Raw genomic sequence first — 25,179 nt, forward strand, 5'->3', positions numbered from 1 at the left:
GTCATCCAGTCTGCTTGAATGCTCCAGTGGGTAGGATGTCTGTCATTTGGCTCTCCTTTAAGACAATTCCTTTTGGTGATGGATATTTTAGCTGCGAGAATATTCTTGACATCCATACAGTGATTCCTTCCTCCCAACCTCCAGCCCAGAATCTTTGTCGAAATCTTCTATTCTGACCCTCCCAAGTTTCTCAGCCATATTTTTTTGGTTCGAGTTTGCTTAGGACATACCGCTCCTCCCACCGAGGACACTAGAAATCTGGGGACTGCTGCTGTGTGAATCCACTAGACCATCTGACACTGACAATGATCGCTTAAGCTATTAGAGTTCAGGAAAAACATGTGCCAGCTGCTTCCCACCAGGGTTCCCATTAGCTTGTCATTTCTTTGTCCTACTTACACTTTCCATGACAGGGACATTCCAGATATCAAACATTTCCTTCAGGTCCCCATTTTTGTCTCTCCTCAAATGTTTCAAGTAACAACCTCTTAATTTTTTTTCTTCTTTGTCCCGTGCTCTCCAAACCCTCCTCTCATTATCTACAAGAGGAGAAATTGTTCACCTCCTGCCAAAGTGGCCTGGATTCCCCATTGTTTTTCCTGGTTCTGCCACTAACTGGCTTTGTAACCTTGAGCAAGTCACAGCTTTCTGTGACTAGCTATTCTCTCAGTTCCCCACCCCTCTCTCCGCTGCCAATCTTAAGTGTTGAATTTAACATTCTCAGTGAGTCCAAGTTATAACAAAAGAATTAAAAAAAAAATACTTAGACTCAAAGTTGGTTAAGAATTTAATTGAATAAATGTTTATCAAGCACCCATTAGGGGCCATGAATTGTTCTGAATTCCAACGATGGTACAGAACAATCCTGTACCAGCTTGCAAACCCGTTAGTTTTCATAGGGAAATGATAATACACATATAAAACAGGAAACTCATTAACCTTGGAATTCTACTTGGATAGCTCAAACCAGCGAAAAGTTATAGAAGACTTGGCTCTCTGTATTGGAAACTTGAATTTTGTATTGCTTCTTTATGGTGAGGCTTGCTGGTAGAGGGCACAGAATTTGGAATCACATTGCCTGTTTCCGAAACTTAGCATCTTTGTCACTAGATAGGTTTAAAAAAGGGAGGCACTTTCTTTACTCTCTCTATTTCTCAGTTTCTTTATTTGAAAGTGGGTATGATAAGATTACTTTGTCGATTAGATGTGAGGATAAAGGAGATAATGCATTCAGACTCCTGGACAAAGAGCCTACTATATAGTACGTGCTCATTAAATGGCCACTCTACTGTTATCAGCGTTCTTAACTCCTTTACGTCCTACAAAGTTTGCGTTGTATTTCCTTTCGTATTTGTTTTCCTACTCTCAGCATTTCTAGTGTCCCATTCAATCTTTGCTAACTCAATGCCTTGAAGTTCTAAGACATTCAGAATACAAGAAAGGTCAGTACTTACTTGGTTTGCAGTCTCGGAAGACATACGGTAAAGCTGATAGAGTCATGAGCTTGGGAATGGAGGCGTAAATTTCTGGAAATAATGGCAGCTTAGGGTGTTTGAGTGATATAAATAAAAAATCATGTCTTCATAAAAATATGATATACTTTTTTTTTTGTTTGACTGCTTTTGCATTAAACAACAGCAGCATGAATTTCCTTTATATTTCAGGTAGAGGAATCGAAATGGCTAAATAAGGTCATGACTCTTTTGTGAGAGGATCAAAGATTTTTCTCCCTTCATGACTGAAGACATACTAACAAAGAATATAATGAAAATGCCTTAATGCTATACTCATGTTACTCCAGGACCTGAGTATGGTGTCATAGTTCTTTCCCTAAAGAAATAAAAGAGTAACCATAAAATTCAGATTTAGGCACACATACTGATCTCATGGTCAAAATAGTGTTTACACTAAAAATGAAATATTCTGTATTTTGGCCATTGGTCTTTCATGTTTGAATATTATACTACCTTTACCCAGCTTTCACTGGGGTGACATGACTTTCACAACTCCGTAGAAGTATAAATATAAATGGTAAAGTATAACTGTATATATAGAAAAAATACAAATGGGGCAGTAATAAATTGGCTTTTAAAGTTTTTGAGACCTTGCTCTTTGGATCAATGATATGCGTGGGTTTTCATATACAAATTAGTTACGGTTGTTAAATTACAGTGATTAAGTTGGAAAAATAGGCAAGAAAGCAATACTTATGTTCTGAAAATCTCAGGAAGGATTTATTGTTCCTAGAGGGGAATAGAAAGATGTCAACTCAAGACGGTGTTGATGTTTTGTGAATCCATCTAGACACCTTGAAGGAGGATGAAGTGTTTCTATTCTATCTGGGTTAGAACAGACATTTCTCAAGCTTGGCTTAGAGTGAGTGTTTTTAGGGGCGGGCCAATACCAAGCAAACATGAGCAGTATTTTGTTCAGCACCTCAGGATATACATCAAAATGTCTTCTAGATACACAATTATGTAGTAGTCTAAAAGATCAAAGAATGCTTCATTCATGAAATGCTAAAATATTGTATTATCGAAATTGAACACAGTGTGATATATTTAGAGGGACAGTGATGTATACAAATTTAAGTCTTCCTCTAAGTTCTCTTCCTTTTCTAAAGTGGATTATACATTTTAAAGAAATCTATTTAAGTGTAAATGATAGCAGTTTTTAAAATAATTTTTTTTCTAATAATTTGGGTTCTAGACTGTTGAATAGACCAAAATTCAGAAGTTGTTAGAAAGGATGGAACTCTACACCACTTTAACAAATAAATGAAGATTTCTACAAAGAGGAATTACTGATTGAGTGCATATTTAACAATTTTGCTTTTGAAGTCTCAACATGCCTGATCTTGAATTGTAACAGTGAATGCATATATTTCTTTAGAATATAAGTTTTTGGATACAAGGTCAATAGTGTGCAATACACAGGGCTGTGGATGATAGGTTTGTAGCCTAAATGGGACTGAATGTAACCTTGAAGTCACAATACTTCTTGAGAAGAATTACTGTGGTTTTTCATAATAGTTACCTGTATACCCCACTAGAGTGGTTTCAACAATCATTAACATCAACAATTGTTAACATTTGTCATTCTCTTTATATATACCCCTCCCTTATTTTCTCCATCTCCTCCATCTTCTCACCCACCTATCATTTATTCTTTTACTGAACCCTTTAAAAATATATTGCAAACATGATGATACTTTATCCTTCAATATGTCTGATAATTGTCCTAAAAATAGGGACTTATCCTAACTAACTATATTACCATTATCACACCTTAAGAAAATTAATATCTTACCATCATCTAATATTGAATTCATGTTCAAATTTCCCTATTGTCCCCCTCAAAATGTTTTACATAGAAAAAAACTAGTCAAGGCTCACAGATCATATGTTCTTGTTGAAAATTACAATTGGGAAAACAGGCTAAAAAAAAATGGAAATCATACAATCGATAACATATTGTCTTGAAGTTAAATCAGGGCTGATTGGCCCCAAGGCTCTTGTTCACTTAATGGTGTTGTAGAAGATTCCCAATGATTACAAGACAAAGAATAGACAGTTATACCTGGAGGTCACACCTTAGTGAATTATACTTTTAGGTAAACTTTGGGCAAGAGAGAATTAGGTAGCAATGATCCAACATTGCCTCAGCTAGGATATAGGCTATAGGTTTTAGCCATATTGAGGCATGACAAGAAGAGGGTAAAACACACACACACACACACACACACAGACACACACACACACACACACACGTGAGAATTCCCAGTTTGCTTAAGATTTTTGTAGACCCGAAGACAAGGCAAATGTTTGCTATAAGCACTTCAGGAATTTTTCTGTTCTCTCTGCCTCTGAACCTTAAATGGCTAGTGTATGTTAGTGCCATATAAGCTTGGAGAAAAGCGTTTTAGTGTTTTCTACTTTCAAGACCTCTGTTTGTACCTGACTCGCCAGTGGAGTCCCACTGGCTAATGTGGGGTTTTCATCAGCTTTGTGGTAGTGAATTTTTCTAATACCACAGGGTCCTAGTTGTTCATGTCTATTTCTTCATAATTTGAAAGCCCTTAGGAGTACTTTCCAAATTCTAATAATCAAGTTATTTCTCTGAGTCCTCTCATCTTTTAGGATATTCTTGTGTTTCTTTTGTTTAAATGGAGGTGTGCGATCTCAGTGATATAGACTTTATCCATTCTTTGTCCCAAGGTGGTTCTTGATTATATACTACAAGCCAAAGGTGCCCTGGAATCTGACATCAATTTTAGAGCAGCTTAAATAAGCCATGCTTCTCCATACAGGTTTTCAAAGTGTGTGAGTTAATTCTTCTGGAACTAAGATTTCTACCAAGTCCCTCGGTCATGTCTCAATACTCTCTAAGTGTAGACTCTCAAATTCTCTCTAAAAACCATTTTGATTCCTGAAACTTTCCATAAGAAATTAATATATTTCACTGTTATTTACACTTAATGAAGGTGAACATATTAATTAAGGGTACTTAAGGGACAATACCTCCATTGTTGGTCTTTGATATTTAACACTCTGATGTTTAAGCCCTGGCACCTCCTCTGTGGTTGGATGAAGATGCAGAAACCCCTTGGTCTGAAGAGGTGCTTTTGGGTAAATAGGATTTTAAGTCATCTCTCTCCTTTGTAAAGTGAGAATTTATTCTTATTCTGAGGGTGATGCCTTGGTAGCCGGCTCTACTTCCCAGTATTCTACACACAGGTTAGAGAAATTTTTATTAGTAGTTCTCTTGAAAAAATAAATGGTATTTCACTTAGGCCTTCTTAAACCAGTATATCAACCTTCCAAGGTAATGCAGAAGTAAAATCATGCCATGATTACTAAATAATGAATATTTAAATTAATATGTTCTTATACTAAAAACAGAAATATTAATTGATAAAATAGAGCTCCATGGTAATTTTTACTCTTATAAGGGTATATGTCTCTACTTTTTGGTAATTCCTTTGGTCCATGTTGAAAAGAGCTCTGAGCAAGCAGATAGTTTCAGTGATGAAGGAGTAACTGAACCGGAAGCTGATAGAGTGAGTTGCTACTGGCAAATGCCATTGTCAAGTAGAGGTAAAATTATATTTTTAAAAATCCCCTCAAAATAGTTTCTCAAGCTTTAAGTAACTTAGATGACATTTAGCAAGCTCTGGAAATCACTTAAATGGGTACAGAAATAAAAGAATTACAGAGGAAAATGTCACCATCTGAATTTGTCTCGAGTCTTATTGAGTCAAGACATCTGAGGCTCTTGTTAGTACTTAGCAACTATTTACAGCCCATAAAATATAATGTGTCATTGTTGTGTTACATTTAGCTTATTGTGTGGGGAAGGTCTTTTGTTGCTGTCTAGAGAATGTAATGGATTTAGTGCTCTAAAATATGAAGTCTGTGAAAAAATAAAAAGTATAAATTATCTTAAATTCAGATACAGAAAAACTCACTGGAGCTTTTAGAGAAAGGTAATTAATGCAATTGAAAACTACAAAAAAATAGTTCTTTTTTCATTTTATAGTTTGTTGCTGTTACTGAATAAGGCCCAGCAAGAATTAACTGTGAAGTTTTTTCATAACATTTAGAAACATTGCAAATATTGCTGGGGAATCTAAGATTTTTTTCAGTGGGGGAATATAGTATATATAAAAGACCTGAGAAGTATACTCAAAAAATTTAGAGCTAGAACAAAGGTGCAATTATTAAATTTAACTTCTTGTTTTATAGGTGAGGAAAGTGAAGCCCAAACACGAGCCAGAGCTGTAACTCTTATCTGGCGTCAAGGTTGTAAACCTTTTGCAATTATCCAAAATCTGAAAGATTTCATGGACAAATATTCTATCTCTCCAATTATCTTACTGCAACCATAAGTATTAGCCAAGATCAACATGCGAGAGCATAAGGAGGCAGGAGATGGTACTGATGAGGGCAAAGGTTTGGGATCAAGCCCTAGCTCTATTCCTTATTAACTTAAATTAAGCTACTTAACTCATCTGACCTTGTCTCTTCTTTTCATCATGTGTAATTATTACTAGGGCCCAAGAGCTTTCTTTCAATGGTGGAATTATTAAATGCCGAACAATGCATGGTTTTCTCTCCAAACTCTTGGGACCAACTATTCAGTTCCTCAGTTTTGGCTCACCACACATCCCATTCTAACTAGCATTCTAACTAGCCACAAATATTTTTTTTAGTATCATCGAATCTGCTAGACCATAAGTAGCAATGCTACTTATATTAGAGCCTGAACAAAGCGAAGCACTTTTTTTCTTATTTTTAGGACAGTGTTTCCCAAACTGTGATTCCTGGACCAGCAGCATCAATATCATATGAACACCTATTAGAAATGAAAATTATTAAGCCCCACTCCAGACCTACTAAATAAGAAGCTCTTCTAAACCAGAAATCTGTTTAAGCAAACTCTCCAGGTGACGCTGATGTATGCTAAAGTTTGATAATCGTTGGTCTAGAGCAGAAAGTTGTCAGCTTTTTGTATCATCTGGTAAATGGGTCAGAAAAATATGTCCAGGTATGGTATATTTTGCCACCATAATTCAGAGAGCTGTATTAAGAGTGCAGAGTGTGCAAGGCGTAGCTACCTGTTCTTTTCTTCACGGTGTATTTCTTGACATTGACCAAATCATTCCCCTAAAGAGTCTGCTGAAATGTCAAGCCCTTGTATTTTCTTGGGATCATCTCCAATTCTATTCTATATTCTATATTCTATTCTATTTAAAAAAATCGATACTTTAACTTCCCTAAAGAGACCTGATAAATTCATCTGACATATTTCAGAACCTGCAGGATCAAACACCGAGTTTGAAATTTTCAATTATTTTAACCATTCAGCAATAAGAGGTAAGAGATTATTATTATTATTTTTTTGCCTGTGCCTTGAGCCAATAATTTAGTATATCGAACTTGTCATGCTACTTCTTTAAGTTGTCTAATACTATTAGACAACTTAATTTCTCAAACTCTTAATTTCTTTAAAAAACAGAAGCCATGAAGTTCTCTCAAGCCTTGTCTTCAGTGGGCACATCATTCCAAGTGACCATGGGAGACAATTTCTATTTCTGCACTTTGTGCCATGGACTGTTAGATTTACAAATTGTCTTTTCCCTGAGGCCATATTTTCCCTTTTACCTGAGGCCTCATTGCCTGTATCAATCAGGTGTCTTAACTGCGAGTATCATATATCAATATAAGGTAACTTAAGCCCCAGAAGAATTAACTAAAATATATTGGGCAAGCTGTAGAATCTCTAGAAGTTTCAGGGGACCAGACTTAGCTGCTACAGTTAGGAACAAGGTAAAAACTTTATTATTGATCCTGACATGCCACTTGCCCCACTGTCATAGAACACTGTTGCTAGAACCACTGTCACTATAGTCTTGGGGAAGCGATGCCTGCTGTCTCCACTAACCCGGAAGCATTCAGTATTTTGTCTGTCACTGGCTTTCCATTAAATTTGACAGGGATGCATATGGTTGATAAAGCCCAGCTTCTGTGCCTGGGCTGTAGTTGTGGGAGCATAGAGAATGAGTGTTTAGCATTTTCATCTTTCAAAGTGGAAGGTAGTCTCAGAGATTTATTCAGAAATAGTACATAAGGTAAGGTTTGTATTGCACTTACACAGTTCTTGGACATACAGCCAGCTCTTAAAAATGTGAAATATATAATACATATTATACGAGTGACAATTGTACTACGAAAATTGAGTAACAGACAAGGATGCTATATGTCTTTGTAAAAGTTTTCAACATGGCTGCCTTGTGTTTTGGGAGCTTAATTAAGATTTCTGCCTTTAATACATGAAGGCTAATTTTGCTGCATTTTATCATGCTGTGCTACTTACTCATTCAACACATAGGTGTTTGCCATTTTCCATCTATTTCTTCTTTAGATAGTCTTAAGGAATTGTGGGAGAAACACACAGGGAGAGTACTCACTTCTTGCCTTCAGATTGCGTATCATCTAAAGAACAGAGAAAGAGAGATGCTAGCATTTATGGAACATGTGTTACGCATTTTGGGGGAATTACATGCATTCTCTTATTTAATCCTCTTAAGAGCTCTATTGGATAGGCATTATCTTATTTGACAGGAAATGGAATCTCAAAGGGTTTAATTAACTTGCCCAAGGTCATACAGGTAGGAAAGGAAAAAGTCTAGCTGATACCAAGCCTGGATTGTAACTTGAAGAGACAGACCTCAAGAGCTAAAAGTCCCAGGGCAGAGGAAATAATGTAGATTTGAGAATCTGGCCCTAAAGCAAAAGAGTCTGACTTTAGTAAAGTTGTGCCATCTTCAAAGATGATACTGGTAGAAAAACTGAGTTAATTTTTCTTAAATTGCCAAGACAAGAGTGAGTCCCTGCCTGGAATATTGGATGGCCTTCTTATTACTAAACTTCCTAGAAGATGAAGAGAAGGTGTATCAGGGCTCAGGAACAAAGGTCAGGTTAGGTGGTCTGGACATATCCTCCTGTTAAATGAGCCAGCCACGGAATCATGCCCTACCAGTACCCCACGGACCTTCCCAGCACACAGAGGCTCATTATAACTAACCATGCAACTGACTATTTCTAGACTCAAATTACTAGTGGATTGATTGGTCTGGTTTATACTGGTTGCCTCAGGGCTCCTGCATTGACCCTGAATGTGACTTGACAGCTCAGTAGCTCTTTGGGATTGGGCCCAAAAAAGCCAAGGACTGGCAGAGGGCAGCAACCACCATTTCTCATTAAAAAAATACGAGTGCTCTGGTCAGAGGTAGACAATCGCCCCAGATAGATTGGAGTAATTTGTAGGGTGAGCATTGGGGGCGGTTTTTATGATGGTAGCAATGGTCAAAATTGTGTTGGTGGGCGTGGTAGGGCAGCGGTTGCATCTGAGAGGTACATGTGAGAAGTCTTCTCCTGTGTGATGACTGTGATGCTCTTATAAAGTCCCTGTAGAAAATTTCCCAATAGAATGGCATCAAAGTGACTCATCGTTTACTAATAGAAGTATCTCTTCTCTGTGGATTTCAGAGGTACAGGTTTGAGGCCACACTTCTTTCTAAGATGGTTATGAGTAAAAGACAGTCCTGCTGTTTGTTCATAATAAATCAATTGAACGGCTTGAAAATTCTTGCGTTTTGACAGCCAATTGGTATCTTCTAAACCATCTTTTGTACCTTATGGGAAACACTAAAACTGTTTATCATTATATTTCATAATTTTAGCAATGTGTATACATACATATAATATACATACATGCATATATTTATATTCATTTTGACATATTCATATTTAGCCATAGAATGTCAACTTTATACCCAGATTCTCAATTACTGGTCTAAGGAGCCATTGCATTTGCATTCTAATTTGCCTGTGAAAGAAACACTGTATCATGTTTAGTGCAGTAAGCGCATCTTCTAGGAAGTATTATTTGTATTTTGTGCCTATATGACAGGTATATGGAATTCTAAAGAGAATATTCTTAGTCTCTGATTTCCGCTCATTCTGGGTATCTCATGACATAGTGTCACTGTCTATTTTGAGATTAGAAGGAAATTGGGAAGCACTGTGTTTTATAGTCAAAAGATCCTGGCTTAAATCTTGGTTCTGCTGTTGACTAATTGTGAAACCTTGGGTAAGAAATGCAACCACTTGGCTCAGTCTCTCCATCAGTAAGATGGATTAATAATTCTTTCTCTTTAGGTGGCTGGGAAGACTAAATGAGTATAGATATTGCCTAGCACATATCTGGCATATAGCTAATATTATAATAAAATGTCTGACCTGCAAGGAATCTCCTCTTTAATCATGTAGACCACCTTTTACATTCTGAAGATGAAGAGTCTGAGGCCCCAAGGGATGAAATAAGTTACCAGAGTTCTTAACTAACCAGTGATAGAGTTGAAAATGGACTAGAGATAATTAGATTCCCATGAAATTCCAAGGAAAAAAGTCAATGTCTTAATTCTAGGAGGAGACAAATCATGCAAATAGTGCAAAATATAAGGCATTTCTCCTTACATTTCCTAAGTTGGAAAAAAATTCTATAGTATTAACAAAGCATCCCAAATCGAACATCTCCTTTTGGATTTTGGAATATACATACATTTGCTTCTTGATATCTGTTTCTAGAATTTCCAGTGAGCAATCAACTTAAAAACTTTAGAAAGCCTGAGTTGGCTCTTTTGAAAAACAAATTTGTGAAGGTTTAATTTACACACTATAAAATATGCCTCTTTTAAACATACAATTAAATGATTTTTAGTAAATATATTAAGTCGATCATCACAATCAAGTTTTGGAACATTCTCATCAACCCACTGAGATCCCTTGTACCTGTTTGTGGTTTACATTTTCTACTCCCATCCCCAGACAACCACTAATATATTTTCTGCTCTTTTTGCTTTTTTTTTTTCTTTTCTGGGCATTTAATATAAATGAATTTATATAATATGTGGCCTTTCATGTCTGGCATCTTTCAGTTAGTGTGATGGTTTTGAGGTCATCCATGTTGTGGCATGTTCGGTGTTTTGCCTTTCTTTATTCCTGAATCTGTGTTGACTTTCAATATAGGTTCTATTTATGTAACAGAGAAGTGGTGGTGGGGGAGGCAAGAAATGGGTTCAACCTCTCCAAATGTGTCACCTGATAAGCCCGATTCCACAGAGTTGCCCAAAGCGCAGCTTCCCACAGGGAAATCACCAAGGTTGTGTCCTCTGGCCCTCTTCCCAGGCTGCGGGGAGGAAATGTTTACATCCTTGTTTCTGATGATTATGCCACTAAATGGTTGGAAAATTGCCCAAGTGGGAGGCAGCAACTCCGATTCCAGCAGGTTAATAACAGCCTTGAAGTGCACATTAGTGAGGGGACAGTGATGCACCTGCCATTGAACTTGGGCGTATGGGGAAAGGAGTGAATTCTCATGGGGAAGCCGAGGAATGGGTTGTGTAAGTGCCACAGCTGGGGGTGATTCTGACAGGGGAAGGTATGTTTTCTGGCTTTCTGGCTGTGAGAGAAAAGGAGTATTGGGGAGCAGTTCAGCACACAGGTTTGGAAGTCAGACAAGACTGAGTTGACCTCGTGACTTTGGGCAGATTGTGAAGCCTCTTGGAACCTTTGTTTCCTCAGTGCAATGGAGTATATAGTCCATAATTTGCAGAACTGTGAGAGTTAAATAAGATGATGCAGACAAAATATTTAGTAGAATTCTAGCACCTAGAAAATATTTAGTAGACATTTACTCTTTATTTTTAACTCCTTGGCACTAGAGAGTCAAGTCTAATCTAGTTTTATTTATTTTTTGGCCCTTTTTCTGTGTCTTTAAACTAAGATTAATTATCTGGAATTAATGAAGTACTACATTTCTAAAATAAAAATATTCAAGGGGTTAATAGTTTTAGAACTTATAAACTGATTTTGCTTTCTCTTTTTCCTTCCTTTTCCTTCCCTTCACACATTTCCTTTTCTCCCCTTCCTTCTCTTTCTTCCTCCCTCGTAATATAACTGAAATCATAACTATAATCCCAACAGCTAATATTTATGGTACTCATTTGAGATTATAATGTGTTTTTCAAATAGTTTTACCACATTTTCACCTCACAGCTGTTCTGAAGAGGAATATTATTATTATCTCCATTTTAGTATTGAAGATAATGTGATCTGCCCAAAGTCGCACTGCTCATAAATGGTGGATGCCACCTGCATTATTAGATATTGGGACTTAGATATTATATTAGTTTCCTATGGCTACTGTAACAAATTACTACACACTAGGTGGCTTAAAACCTCAGAAATTTGTTCTTATATTTCTTGGAGGCTAGATGTCTGAACTGAAGGTGTCAGCAGGGTTGATTCCTCCTGGAGGTTCTGAGGGAGAATCTGTCCCATGTCCTTCTATCTTCTTGTGGTTGCTGGCAATGCCTGGTGTTCCTTGGCTTGTAGCTGCATCACTCCAATCTCTGCCTCTGTCTTTACTTGGCTTTGTGTCTTCCGTGTCTCTCTGTCTGATTCGACCTCTCCTTTCTCTTATAAAAACACCAGCCATTAGATTTGGAGACATTATTTCCAAACGAGGACACATTCTGAGGTTCTAGGTGGACATGAATTTTTTTGGGGGGGCGGGCACTATTCAATTTCCTGCAAATCTAGAAACACAATTCTCAGTCTAACATGAGAGACAGGCATTTAAATAATTATTGTTAATGTAAAGTTTAATCAGTTTGTTAGAGAATGAAGATGGCAAGGAGGATATTCTGGGAAGAAGTCGCTGCCAGAGCAAAGGTTGCTGTGTCCTGAAGAGTTTTTGTTGAGTAATGTCCTTCAGGCCCAGAAGAGGGACTGACAGGAAGAAGCAAAGGGTACACCAGATGCCTTCCAGAAATGGAGGCCCTTGCATATTTACCAAACAGTAGAAAATAGCAGAGCCACTGAGCATTTTGGAAGCATTCAATGACTTGACTTCTTGACTTATAAATCATTGAGAGATGACCTTCTTTGATTGTGTTCATTTACTCAGGAGCTGGGTGGAGTCAGGAATAAAAGCAAGGAAGTGAGCTCAGCAGGTATACCCAGCAGAGCTGAAAGTGGGGGAGGGATAGAGAGGGAGGGCTGGGGAGAGCAGGTTGCCACCCAGAGACACTGAGGCTTGTACTTGGCCTCCTTGAATGAGAAAATTTGACCTTCCCAAACTAAATTAAAACAGAGAAGGAGGTGGCAGCTGTCTGATGGAGTGAAGGGCATATGATAAAGGCCAAAACAGCCATATTATATAAAGGTAAAACTCCAACCAAATGTCATCCAAAGAAAGATGTTTGAAACTAATAGGCCAAGAACCATAAGTGTAGCATTTCACAGGATTGCTTGGCAGTAAAATCTTAAAGAGTGAAGGAGCTGAGTTCACAGAGGGGGAAGTGGAGAGTCAAATTCCTATTCTGTTGTTGAATGGGAAACTCAGGGAATAAGGTGGACACAGGCAGCTCTATGGGGGACTCTAGTGCTGGGCTGATGCCTCAGGCCTATGAGAAGGTGAAGGGTTCAGTGGATCCCAAGGAATCAGAGAGCAAGGATGGTATCTGCTGCTGTCACTGCTGTGTCCCCAGTGTCAGATAGTATCAGAATTTAGTAAGTCCTCAGTGAAAATTTTAAGCAGGGGGGATAAAGGCAAGTCAGAGGTTCCAGAACAGCATGGAGGCAGGAAAGAGCAGAGTGGAATAGGTTGCAGGTGGGCCTCTACCACAGGTGGCTGGGAAGATGCTCCTCATTTGGACCTAAACTCCTAATCAGCATACTCAAATCTGGCAGGTGTGCTCTGAACAGGGGCTAGCCTGGCTCATCCTGCTTGGCCGTGGCAAAATTCTAGAGCTGCTCCATTTGATTTGTTCTTAGCATATAGCCCTGCTTGCGCTTGACCCTTTCGGATGCCAACTCTGCCCCTCTTTTTTCTATGTCTATGTGTTGCCTTTGGATTAGACTCATTGTTTCTTCCCAGTTGGAACTTTGTCACCCTCTACTGTGTTCCAGCCATGTACACCAGGAGTCTTGAGCCCACTCATCGTGGGTACCACACCTGGGTAGTGTCTTTACCCGAATATCCCGGACTCATGAGTAGGACTTAGGCAGATAGGGATTGGAGGATAGTAGGATACAAAGACATGGCTGCAGAATAGGGGCTTAGACAAAGGAGAAAAAAGGAAGCTATTGAATTTGTTTTGGGAAAATTAATCTGTATGTTTGAGCATTGAGCATTGAGTATTGATTGGTTTCTATCCACTAATTTCTTTCATATTGAAATAAAGAAGTAATCCCCCAAATGTAACCCTTGAAAGCACCATAGGGTTTCAGTTTTATGAAAAACATGACTCCTTTATTGCAGTTTATTCATTTCAGAATCATCTCTTAAGTACCTAGCTACCATGTGCAATGTGATAGACTTCACATAGGTGAAAATAGGGAAGAGGACACAGAATTAGTGTCCCCACAGAATCCAATAGATTGTGGGGACTCATGATTTGTGTGCATTTAACTAAAATACAAGGCCAAGTAACAAGGGGTAAAGAGCATTCCCTGGGGGTATTCTAAAGCCGTGTTTGAATCCAGCTGCACTGTGGCTTCTCTATCTACCAAAGGGTGCCTGGGTCAAGGAGGCAGGTTTTATTGTCTGGAATTTTAGATCAAAGCCTGTCTTCTGCCTGGCCCAGGAGTGCTGCTCACGGTGGGAGTGCCTGCCTGCACCTCCAGACAACTGCTCTTCAAACTTGCCCGGATGATTGGCGGAAGCATGCAGTTGGCTATTCTATAATTAACGCTGCTGACGGCTCCCCAGGTCATCTTCCTGGCAAGAGGCTTCATCAACAGCAGCTCAACAGGATATCCTCCTGCTCCACTCCCTTTCAATGCGGGAGGTCTTATTTATAAACTCTGATATATCCCTGAAGGAGATTTCTTCCACCCAAAAGCAAGGAAGGAAAAGGGCCTTTTGCAGAATTTCAAACGTGGAAATCACAAAATGAGAGTGGGAAGAGACTCATTAACCTGCATAATTTGTCCCCTGGGGCCCAGCTGGGGTGTTTTCTTCTCTATATTTGTCCTTTCTCTGCCCAAAGAGGTCAAATCTCAGAGCTCTTTCTGTCTTCAATGTTTTCTCCTGAACTTTTCCTTTTTCCTTTGGCCCTTTGGCATTTAACTCATTTCTGCAGCACATGTGGAATATCTCATATTTGCACTGCACTTAGGAAGGTGAACTAAGACACAGTGCCTGGTCTCAGATTGTTCACATCATTTGGCAGGAAGCAGACATGTCTCTTTCCTTCTGGTGCTAATAGTAGACATTTGGAAGGTCAAGAAAAGTTGCTCCCACTAACAGCCCACACCACCCAAACTTCGCAACAGTCAGATGGGTTTTTATTATATTTGCATATATATCTTATTTTTACATTATAATAAATAATAAATCTGATATAAAAACTAGCTTTCGAGTCAGAGAAATCTCAAGTTAGGCCATAGACTTGGTATTTATTAGTCGTGCGACCTTGACCTCTTTGATTCTCATTTCCTTTAAGTATAAGATGATAGGGCTGTTCTGAGGATTAAACTAACAGCATAATGCAGCAGCAAAACAGGTGCGCAGAAAATGTCTGTTCTCCTCCATCCTTTTCTTTTTGTCCTCCTAGAGAGAGCAATGACATTTTACCCAGAGCTTTCTGGGACAGGTCCATTGAACAGTGAGGCAGGCGGTTTGTCTGACCTTGAGCCCTTGTCTAGGGATCCAGCTCCTTGTGACTACTCCATGGAAGGCTAGCAATTTTTACTGGTAAGCCTCTCTGTTCCTTATTCACACCTATCTCTTCTTCTGGTACAGTCCTTGAACTCAGGCAAGAGAGGCACCTGCTGTGGGTCATGCCCTTAAGTGAACTCCACAAATTACAAACACACGCGCAAATAAAAAAGTTAAACATACTTCATTACCTTTATCATTTAAGATCCAGCATGACCTGTAATTCTAAATGTCTATGATTTGACTAGTACAGTTCAGGCCCCACAGGGACAGTTTCTCCACATCCTTTGCAAGTTATCTTCCAAACAAAAGGTGATTATAAAGGGTTATTTGAAGGTTTGTTGGCTGTGATCTGGCTGGTGTCATAGACGGATTCTGTTTTGGCATGCAGGAAGAATTTGAGCAGAGGCACTTAAGTAGGAGGAAAGACAAATTAATTTGTCAAATCTTTCCTCTCAGACAGCATGAATACGACACATTCTTGCATAATGAACCATCGTTTCCCAGGAGTGCCAAGTGTCCATTTCCTTCTCTTTATGTTCTAATCTATAGATGCAGAAGTACTCAAGTATCAATGCAATGTCTTTGATGGTTACACATGAAGGAAAAAGAACACTTTACAATATTGAACAATTTATATTTTCAAGTTGTTTTGAAGGAGGTTTAGCTATAATGTGCATGAAGCATGATACTGATTCTTTACATAATTCTATGAGCTTAGATATTGCTTTATATATGGTGAAAATCATGGCATAAGTCAGGGTGGTGAATTGCTTATTGAAATTAAAATAGAACATTTTTACCATGATTTTATTTCTGTGACCCATATAATTCTAAATATGGTATGGACGATCCCTCATTCATTTCTAGATCTAAGTATTGCTTTGAAATGATTTTTATTTTTTAATTAAATGTATTGGTATAACATTGCTTAATTATATAGGTTTTGAGTGTACAATTTAATAAAACATCATATATTTAATAAAACGTCGTTGTGTCTTTACCACCCAAAGTTAAATCTTTAAATTAATTAATCATTATAATTTTTTTTAATGGTGACACCGGTTAATGTGAAATCCAGTAAGTTTCGGTTGTCCACTTTAACAGTAAGGCATATATATATTTACGCCGTGTGTTCAGCTCCCATAGTTAGATTTCTTTCTGTCACCACATGTTTGACCCTCTTTACCCCATCTACCTCCCCGCTCCTCCTAGCCCCTACCTTTTGGTAACCACTAGTCTATTGTCCATGTCCATGAGTCTCTGTTTGTTTTTCCTGTTCATTTCTTGCTTTTAGGTTTATATCCCGCATATAAATGATATCATGTGATTTTCGACTTTTTCTGTATGGCTTATTTCACTTAGTATGCTTTTCTTGAGGTCTATCCATGTCGTTGCAAATGGTAGTATTTAATCTCTTCTTATGGCAAAGTAATATTCTACAGCTTCTTTATCCAATCATCTATCATAGGACACTTTGGTTGCTTCCATGTCCTTAAATTTTTTTACTGCTTTGAAATTGGCAATTCCAGTTACCAAGTATGAGTGCAGAGTTAGTATTTGCATGACCCTGAGTTTGTGTTTCCTTAAATTTTGCACCCCGGGTGCCTTACCTCACCCTAGTCCTAGCCCTGCTATAAAGGGATAGCTGGTAAATATATTCTGCTTTGCAGGCCATATAGTTTTATCACAACTATTCAACTCTGCCAATGTAGCATGAAGCACGTGTAGATAATATATAAAAGAATGGACATGGCTGCATTTCAATAAAATTGTATTTACAAAAACAGGCAATTGACCTGATATCAGTCATAGTTTTCTGACCTCTAGTTTAAACAGCAAAACTTATTTTTATTCATGTCACTTCTACATTTTGGTTCACTATAGTTTCTTTCCCATATTTCTTTCTGAAACCCAGGAAGACAGAGCTGTGATCATCGTGAATATTGGTTGTTGCTATGTCAGAGGGGAGGAAAGGGCTTTTGGCCTTTAACTTGCCTTAGCAATTAAGTGCTCGGAGCCAGAAGGGACACACATTATTTCGGCTCACAATTCATTGGCTAGAATTAGTTATAGATTCCCACCTTACACAAAGGAGTCATAAGAGCTATGGTGAAGGTTCAAATTAGGTGTCATAAGAATACAGAGGAGGGAGACATAAAATTTAATTAGCGTTCACAGAAGTTATGTTTGTTCTGGGCTTCCAAGTATAGGTGTTTTACAGATTTACTTTAAAATTAATAAAGATGATAGTATTTAATTGGTATGTGTGTTCCAATGAGAGTTAACATAGTATATAGGTGTATATATAAGTATATATGTACCATATTAACTCTAATATATGTATTTATATTCATATGTGTATATATAGATATGTCCATGTCTTTATTTACAAACTATATATGTCTTTATATATTAAGTTAGTTTCTTGTAGACAACATATAGTCTTGTGCTGCTTTTTTTATTCATTCTATCTTTTAACTATTGACATGCATGATAGATTACCTTGCTAATTGCTTTCTGTTTGTTTTATTCTGCTGTTTTTGAGAGGGGGGTCCTTTTCTTTTTTTCTGCCTGATTTTAGATGGATTTATTTTTTAAAATAAATCTCTTATCGTCTATATTAGCTTTTTTATTTAAACCTGTTTCAAAAAAATTTTTTAGCAGTTTCCCTGGGGTATATAGCATACGTCTTTAATTAATTATAGCCTATCTTCAAATAATACTATACCACTTCAAATCTAGTGTAATAATCTTAAATTATTTTTCTTCCAATTACACACTTTCTTAATTTTTGCTATTGTCATATACTTCATTTTAACATATTCTGTTTACCTAAAATACATGGCTATTATTTTGCCTTACTTAATTATCTCTCAGAGTGATGAAAAATAAGAAAAACAGGTATTTTATATTTACTTGCTTTTGCAATATTTACAATGATTTCACTTTTTTTAGAGATCTCTGTCTCTGTAGTGTAGGTCTCATGGTAGTGAATTATCTAAATTTTTATTTTTCTAAAGAAAGTTTATTCATTTTTGAAAGATACTTTCACTGAGTTTGAAATTGTTTCAGTGCTTTAGAGAAGACATGTGGTCTTACAGCTTGCATAGATTTTGACAAAAGTCTGCTATGTTATATTTATTTCTTCTTTTGTGTCTTTGTGTGATTGCCTTCAAAAAAATTTGTTTTATCTTTGAGTTGTAGTAGTTTGAATATAAAGCATTTTAAGTTTTGGTTTGTTATTTATATGACTTGTGGTTCTCTGAGAGTCTAGAAAATGGCCACAATTTCTTTAAATGTTTCTTCTACATTTTCTTTTTCTTCTTTTCTTGGACTTCCAATTATTTGTGTGTTTGGTATTGCCCTTCAGCACTTAAATACTGTATTCTGTTTTTACCCCATACTCTATTTCCTCTTTCTTTTTTAGTTTGTAACTTATCGGACTATTTTCATGTTTACTGATTCTTTCCTAAGTTGTATTGAGTCTGCTGAAGAGCCTGTGGCAAGCATATTTTTATCCTAACATTTTTATTTTATTCTTTTTTATAGTTTCCACCTCTGTTAAAATTTCTCATTTGTTTATATATGTCATCCATATTTTCCACTAACATATTAATAATAATTAATTGTTTTTCCGAATTCTGTGTCTGATAGTTCCAACATCGGGATCATTTGTGAGAGACTCTTTTGATTGTATTTTCTTTTGGTAGTGGGCTGGCTGCGAGCACACACACTGTGTGTGTGTGTGTGTGTGTGTGTGTGTGTGTGTGCGTGTGTATGTGTTGCATGCCTTGTTATTTTTGAGCAAATGCTAGATATTTTATGTATAACAATGGAGACTGAGGTAAGACTATGTATGTCTTCTGGCACATCTCTTCTGCTAGGCTACTATGGTGGAGTATTGACTAAATTTAGTCAGTAGTTCAGTTGGATTTAGAATCTGTTTTTGCTATGCTTACCTTCGATGTACCAGTGACTTCAGATTTCCCAGTCCTTACTTTCTACTTAGGGTGGAGTCTTGTTTGCTGAAAAATTTTTCTCGGTGTTCTCAATGAACCCTCATCATCAGACCTCCCATCTACTTTTCCCTCATGGAAGAATTGTCTATTTGTTCCTGACCTTCCTATGGTAGGAGACATCGCTCAGTTGTTATTTTGTACTTGCTTATCCTGATGGTCAGGGGCCATCTTGGTTATGCTGGTCCAGCTTCAGCCTCAATCAGGCCCTGTGTCTGGATCTCAGGAGTAACTAGCCCTCTCTCAGTGATACTTATAATTGTATTACAGATATTATTATTATTATTAATTATAATTCTCATTTAACACATTCAAGAAACTAGTAGTATACACCTTGACGTTGAATTCTAAGTACAGTATATTATTAAATTGTGGCATTTGAGATTGTTCTTGAAAGAGAGTGGAGTTGGATCAAAACAGTAAATAATTGCTTAGCCTGGTGATCTCAGTGATACTGCCTAAGTAGAAGACCAATGGTCTGGACACAAGATGGTTTCTTACCTGTCTCCCATTCTTTATCTTGCTCTTCACCTGCAACTCAAAGGGCCTTTGACTGTGTCCTGGGGTCACAGAGTTTCATATCTTTCTCTCAGGAGCTTAAAGCTTTAGTTTCTGAGAGGAAAAGGCTGAAAGTAGGACTTTTCTGCCTTTCCTATAGCAATGGTTGCTTCCTTCCCTGAAGCTCACACTGATAAAATTTCCTCTGGTTTCCTACCTTGTCTCCATTTTTTTTTCATGAGCCGCCAGTGGAGGTCTGTGAAGAAAAGCCTGAGAGTGAATAACAACTCACTTTGTCTTTGCAGCTCCCTCAAACCAGGGTTTCTATATCCTCACACTATGCTACATTCAGCATCTAGAAATTCATTGAAAATTTTAGTCAAATTGTTTGTATCCACTCGGCCCTGTCTTCCTCGTATGCTCTGCTGAAGAAAAACTAGTGCCTGACTCTCCTAATATTTAGGATAATTGGTTGCCCAGCAACCCAAGCTCTCTGATGGGCTCAAGGAAATTTATGATTTTGTAAATTAAATATCTCTTTCTTTTTGTTATGGTGGGAATAATATTCTTCCTAACTTTCCATATCCTAGTCAGAAGTCTCTATTGTTGTTTTTGAATGACATCTATTCTCCATGAAGATTGTATTCTGCTTTATACATTTTGGACAACATTGGTTGAGAATGAGATCATTTTCTGTGGCTTCACTACAATATCTAGTTTATAAAATGAAACCGAGCTATAATTATGCTGTGAATTTATGTAAAATTACTTTGCCAAATTATTCTTACCCACATTTGATTGAGTACTTTTAAGCGGTAAAAAAAAAAAAGGAAAAGAACTCCTTTTTAGGCATCTAAAGACTTAGGTCATGATCCTGCCTCTGTCACTTTCTAGCTTAGTGGTCTTTGAGAAAGTCACTGGACCTCTTTGGTTCTCAATTTCCTCTCTGTAAAGTGCTGAGCTAGTGATTTCTGTTGTCCATAACCTACTGTAAGGTCAACGATGCTATATTAATCTCCTTTTATTTATATAATTGTATTAGACATATAATTATTATTATCATTTAGCAAAAAAGCAATTCAAGAAGCTAGTATCATTCGTTTTCGCATTGAATTCTTAATACAGCATAGTACAGAACTATGGAGTTTGAGATCGTTCTTGAAAGAGAGTGGGGTTAGATCAGAACAGGAAGTAGATGGCATATTTTCAGCACATAAAATTCGAATCCAAAATTGCATTGTTTTTGTCTCTCACAGAAGACCTAATTCAGTCAGTGTTAAATATGCTGGATAAGTTACATGCTATTGAGTGTATGTGCAAAAGAAAGAAGGAAAAGGAGAGGGAGAGGGAGGGAAGGGGATGAAGAGAAAGAAAAAGAGATAGATATGGGGGCTAGTCAAGAGTAGTGGGTTGTGTATGTCTGAGCACCTAAAGAGTTAGAATAAGATCTGAGGCGTCTCAACTCTAACACCAGTGTCCTTTTCCTGGGTCATAATTCCTACATGGGAGTTGCCATTCCCACCTCTGAGTTGCCTTAAAGAATCCTTAAGGAGCCTTCTTGTTCAAAATGTTTTTAAAAGTTAAAGTGCATGTTTTCTAAAGACATCTTCATTGTAGTCCAGGAAGTTCAGCACAAAACGAACTCTCTTGTTTGGAATCACATTTCAAAGAATATAAACCTTAGAAATATAGCTCTCTCTTTCCCCTCAATCATTCTGAATAAGAGAGGTCATCTCACTAGTTACACAGAAAGTGTGTGAGTGTGAGTGAGTGTTTGTAGGCAAGAGCCATGATATTCATCTGACATGAGAATTCACTCCCAAATTCCTCTCAACCTATCCATGTATCCATCCTTCAGATGTAATTCAAATCTTACCTATTATAAGACAGCTTTCTTGACCAATTTCAGTCCCATTTCTGAAGTTCTATAAGACCTATATATTAGTCAAGTGGTTTAACTTGATAAATTAATGGAAATTGTCTTAAGGAACTTTCATGTTTCTACCTTCTACACCCTTAGCAGATGAATGTTAGGACATAAGAAGCACTCAGTAAATACATTTTTAAAGCCTACTTTTGTTGAGCTTTTTAACCTTGTTAAAGATAAGAGCAATACCTTCTTTATTTCATTTTAAAATAAATATATATTGAACAATGACTATGTTCCAAGCTTTTTTCTAGACACCGGGGAACTAAATGAAAATGACAAATTCCCTATCCTCAAGGAGCTGAAGACACATGATAACCAAACAAAAACATTCAAACGATGATATGTTCTATGAAGAAAAACAAAACAAGAGTAAGGGCTCCAGACCATGACTGGAGAGGGTTGTGTCTTATTTTCTACAAGGAAGTCATCTCTGAATAAGTGCATTTTGAACAGAGAGCTGATGAAAATAAGGCAGCAAGCCATGAAGATCTCTGCAAGATAGTTCCCATGGTAATACTGTACAATGGCACATATAATATTTAATAAAATATTGCATTATATCAAATTCATGAATATTAATGTTTAGAAAGGTTGAGGTGATTATGCCCTTGATTAAGAATTTGAGATAATTTGTAGTGAAGAAACTCACTTTTCCTCTGTCCAGAAACCAGAGACAATAGACACAGAGAATTTGTTTCCTAGGAGGCTGATCTTATTAATACAGTTTCCAGTGGACAAGCCTTTTCTTTCAGAAGGATAGGGTTACCTAGAGGTAAAAAGATAGCTTCTGCTACACCAAACTCAAATGGAAAGAGTGGTAGACAGTATGTAAGGTGGACGTGTCACGTTGGAAAATGAAGTACAAGAAGACTTACTTTGAAGCTCCCAAAACAAGACAAGAGAAAGATACAGAGACAGCAGATTCAGAGTTATGACAGCTAATTTATCAGGGAAGTAGGAGTTGAGGTTTGGGAGTTATTATAAGTTAAAGCTGTTGAAGAGAACCGGTCAGTGGAACGAAGACAATAAAATCAGAAGCCACACCCAGCTCCCCTTGGCCTGAGGATTGCCGATTGTTGCTGTCAGTTCCCTGAGTGAAGAGGGATTTTGCCAAATATAAGTGCAGACACAGTAATAAAGCTCTTCTAGTTATGAATGCTTTATTTATGTTCATATTATATTATATTGTCATTTCATTAAGGAAATAGAGTGTGGCTTGTTTAACAGTTAAGAGCACTAACTCTAGAGTCAGACTGCCTTGATTAGAAGCCTGACTCTGCTCCATCTAATTATGTGACCTTGGCAAGTTACTTCATCTCTCTGTGCCTCAGTTTCCCCATCTAAAATAGAATCATAAAAACACATCTCTTAGGGTTGTAATGAAGCTTAAATTAAGTAAAATAACTAAAATATTTAGATAATATTGGTAGCATTTGTATTAATCCCTTTTGATTATGTTGCAACTTAGCACGATATTGGTTAGCTTGATACCTCCATATGTATAGACCTTGCTATCCTTTTCTGCTACCTTGACATCCAGGCTGACCATCTGCTTGAATCTACCTATATAAAATGACTTGATACAAAGGGGACTGAGATGTGACCATTTTTGTTTAAGTTAAAGGGGGATGACTACAATTGCACAATTGCAGTTTCACCATTAATCACTAAAATATGTCAGCAGTCATAGGCTACCTGAAACTTAGAATGATAAAAGTGTTACTAAAACTAATATAAGTTCTATCAGAGGTATATGTCTTTCTTGATTGTTGTTTGTAGCTCAGCATCACATTCAGTGTTGAAGCTCAATAAAGATTCGTTAAAAATAATGAATACTTGCATATTTTAACCTGTGTACTGAAACTTAGAAATCCATGAGTCATCTTTAATAGAAGCTGTACATGGCCTTACTGATGGCTGAATGAACTTCAGGTCCAGATTTCAAAGCATGAGACAGAACCAGTCACATTTTGATCAGGAAAGCTGTAATGCCCAAATGCTATCATTAATCTTACTTACCACACATGGATTGTTATAATTAAATGGATATTATTTTTTTTTTAAAAAAAATGCTCTCAAATGTAAGAATTGGTCTACTGATGGGTTATTCACACCTGTGTATTTGGGGAAGCGAAGGACCTCTTCTAGACCAGATCTCAGATAGCTGGAATTTATACACTGTGGGAACACGTGAACGAGGGTCCAGGCTTCCAAAGTGCCATTTGAAAGGTTGAAGGCGTGAACACTCCTTTGAATATGCAAGTCCTAGGAGGTCAGTCATGTTATTACACCTTACGTTGCATCTCTAAGAAGACCAAATGAAAAGAGATGTAAATATAGAGCAAATGAGTGAATCACTGCAAAGCTCTGAAATTCTCTGGGGCTCATAACAGAGTATTTGTGAATATTGTTGAGTTGAACCTTTTTCAAGGTGTACAATGTGCAGCTGGAATTGTCTTTTAAAATTGATCCTATGCATTATTTGAAAATGAAGAGTTTTATTTGCAGTCCAGTTTCCTGTTTCATGTTGTAAATTATTTATGAATGAATGTTCTAGGGTCAGTCATATTGGCCAGCGCAAGTTGGTGGTCTGGTCTATTCTCAAGAATTAGATGATCAATTCAATTTTGTAGATCTGATGTCCAGATTTATTAGACAGTAAAGGATCCAGCCAAATAGAAATTACCACTTGGCATCAACCAATTTGACAATTTATAAATGGAATTGACTTAAAATGTTTAATATAGTGCCTGGTACAGAAAAGGATATAATAGTTATTATCTAGAATAGTGGTTCTCAAACTCTGGGTGCATCAGACTCACCTGGAAGGTTTGTTAAAGCAGGTTATTCGGTGGGGAGAATTGGCATTTCTAACAAGTTCCCAGATAATGCTGATGTTGCTGGTTCCGAGATCATACTTTCAGGAGCATGAGCATTGCCTCTCCCAAATCTCCCCCCAAAAAGCTATGTTAGTTGAATTTAACATACCAAACAGGTATAAGTTATAATTATTTTCAGACAAGAGAGACTAGAGCTGGGATTATATTTAGATATGGACTGAGAATATGGAATGTGCACTATTCATACCTCAGTATCTTGAATATTAGGTAGCAGAATCTTTTAGTAATTATACTTCCAAACTCTTGTTTCATAACCAGAAAATTCCTATTGACGGAACACAAAGTACATTTCAAATGAAGTCTTCTGGACAATGCAAGTTATTGGTAAAGAAGAGTTTACTTTTAATGAAGTCAATAAGCATTAATAAGCATAAGCAGTGAAATCACACTTAAATCATAATAAAGTATTTGTGCATACAAGAGTATGCCATACACTGAGAGTACTTAAAAGACTTGGAGGCTACTCCTTATTATCTAGAAGCCTACAATCTGGAGAAAAGAACATGTTCAAAACACATGGAGTGAACAGCATCACTAAGAA

This window comes from Rousettus aegyptiacus, unplaced genomic scaffold (assembly GCF_014176215.1).
Source record: "Rousettus aegyptiacus isolate mRouAeg1 unplaced genomic scaffold, mRouAeg1.p scaffold_m13_p_12, whole genome shotgun sequence".
Classification (NCBI taxonomy): Eukaryota; Metazoa; Chordata; class Mammalia; order Chiroptera; family Pteropodidae; genus Rousettus; species Rousettus aegyptiacus.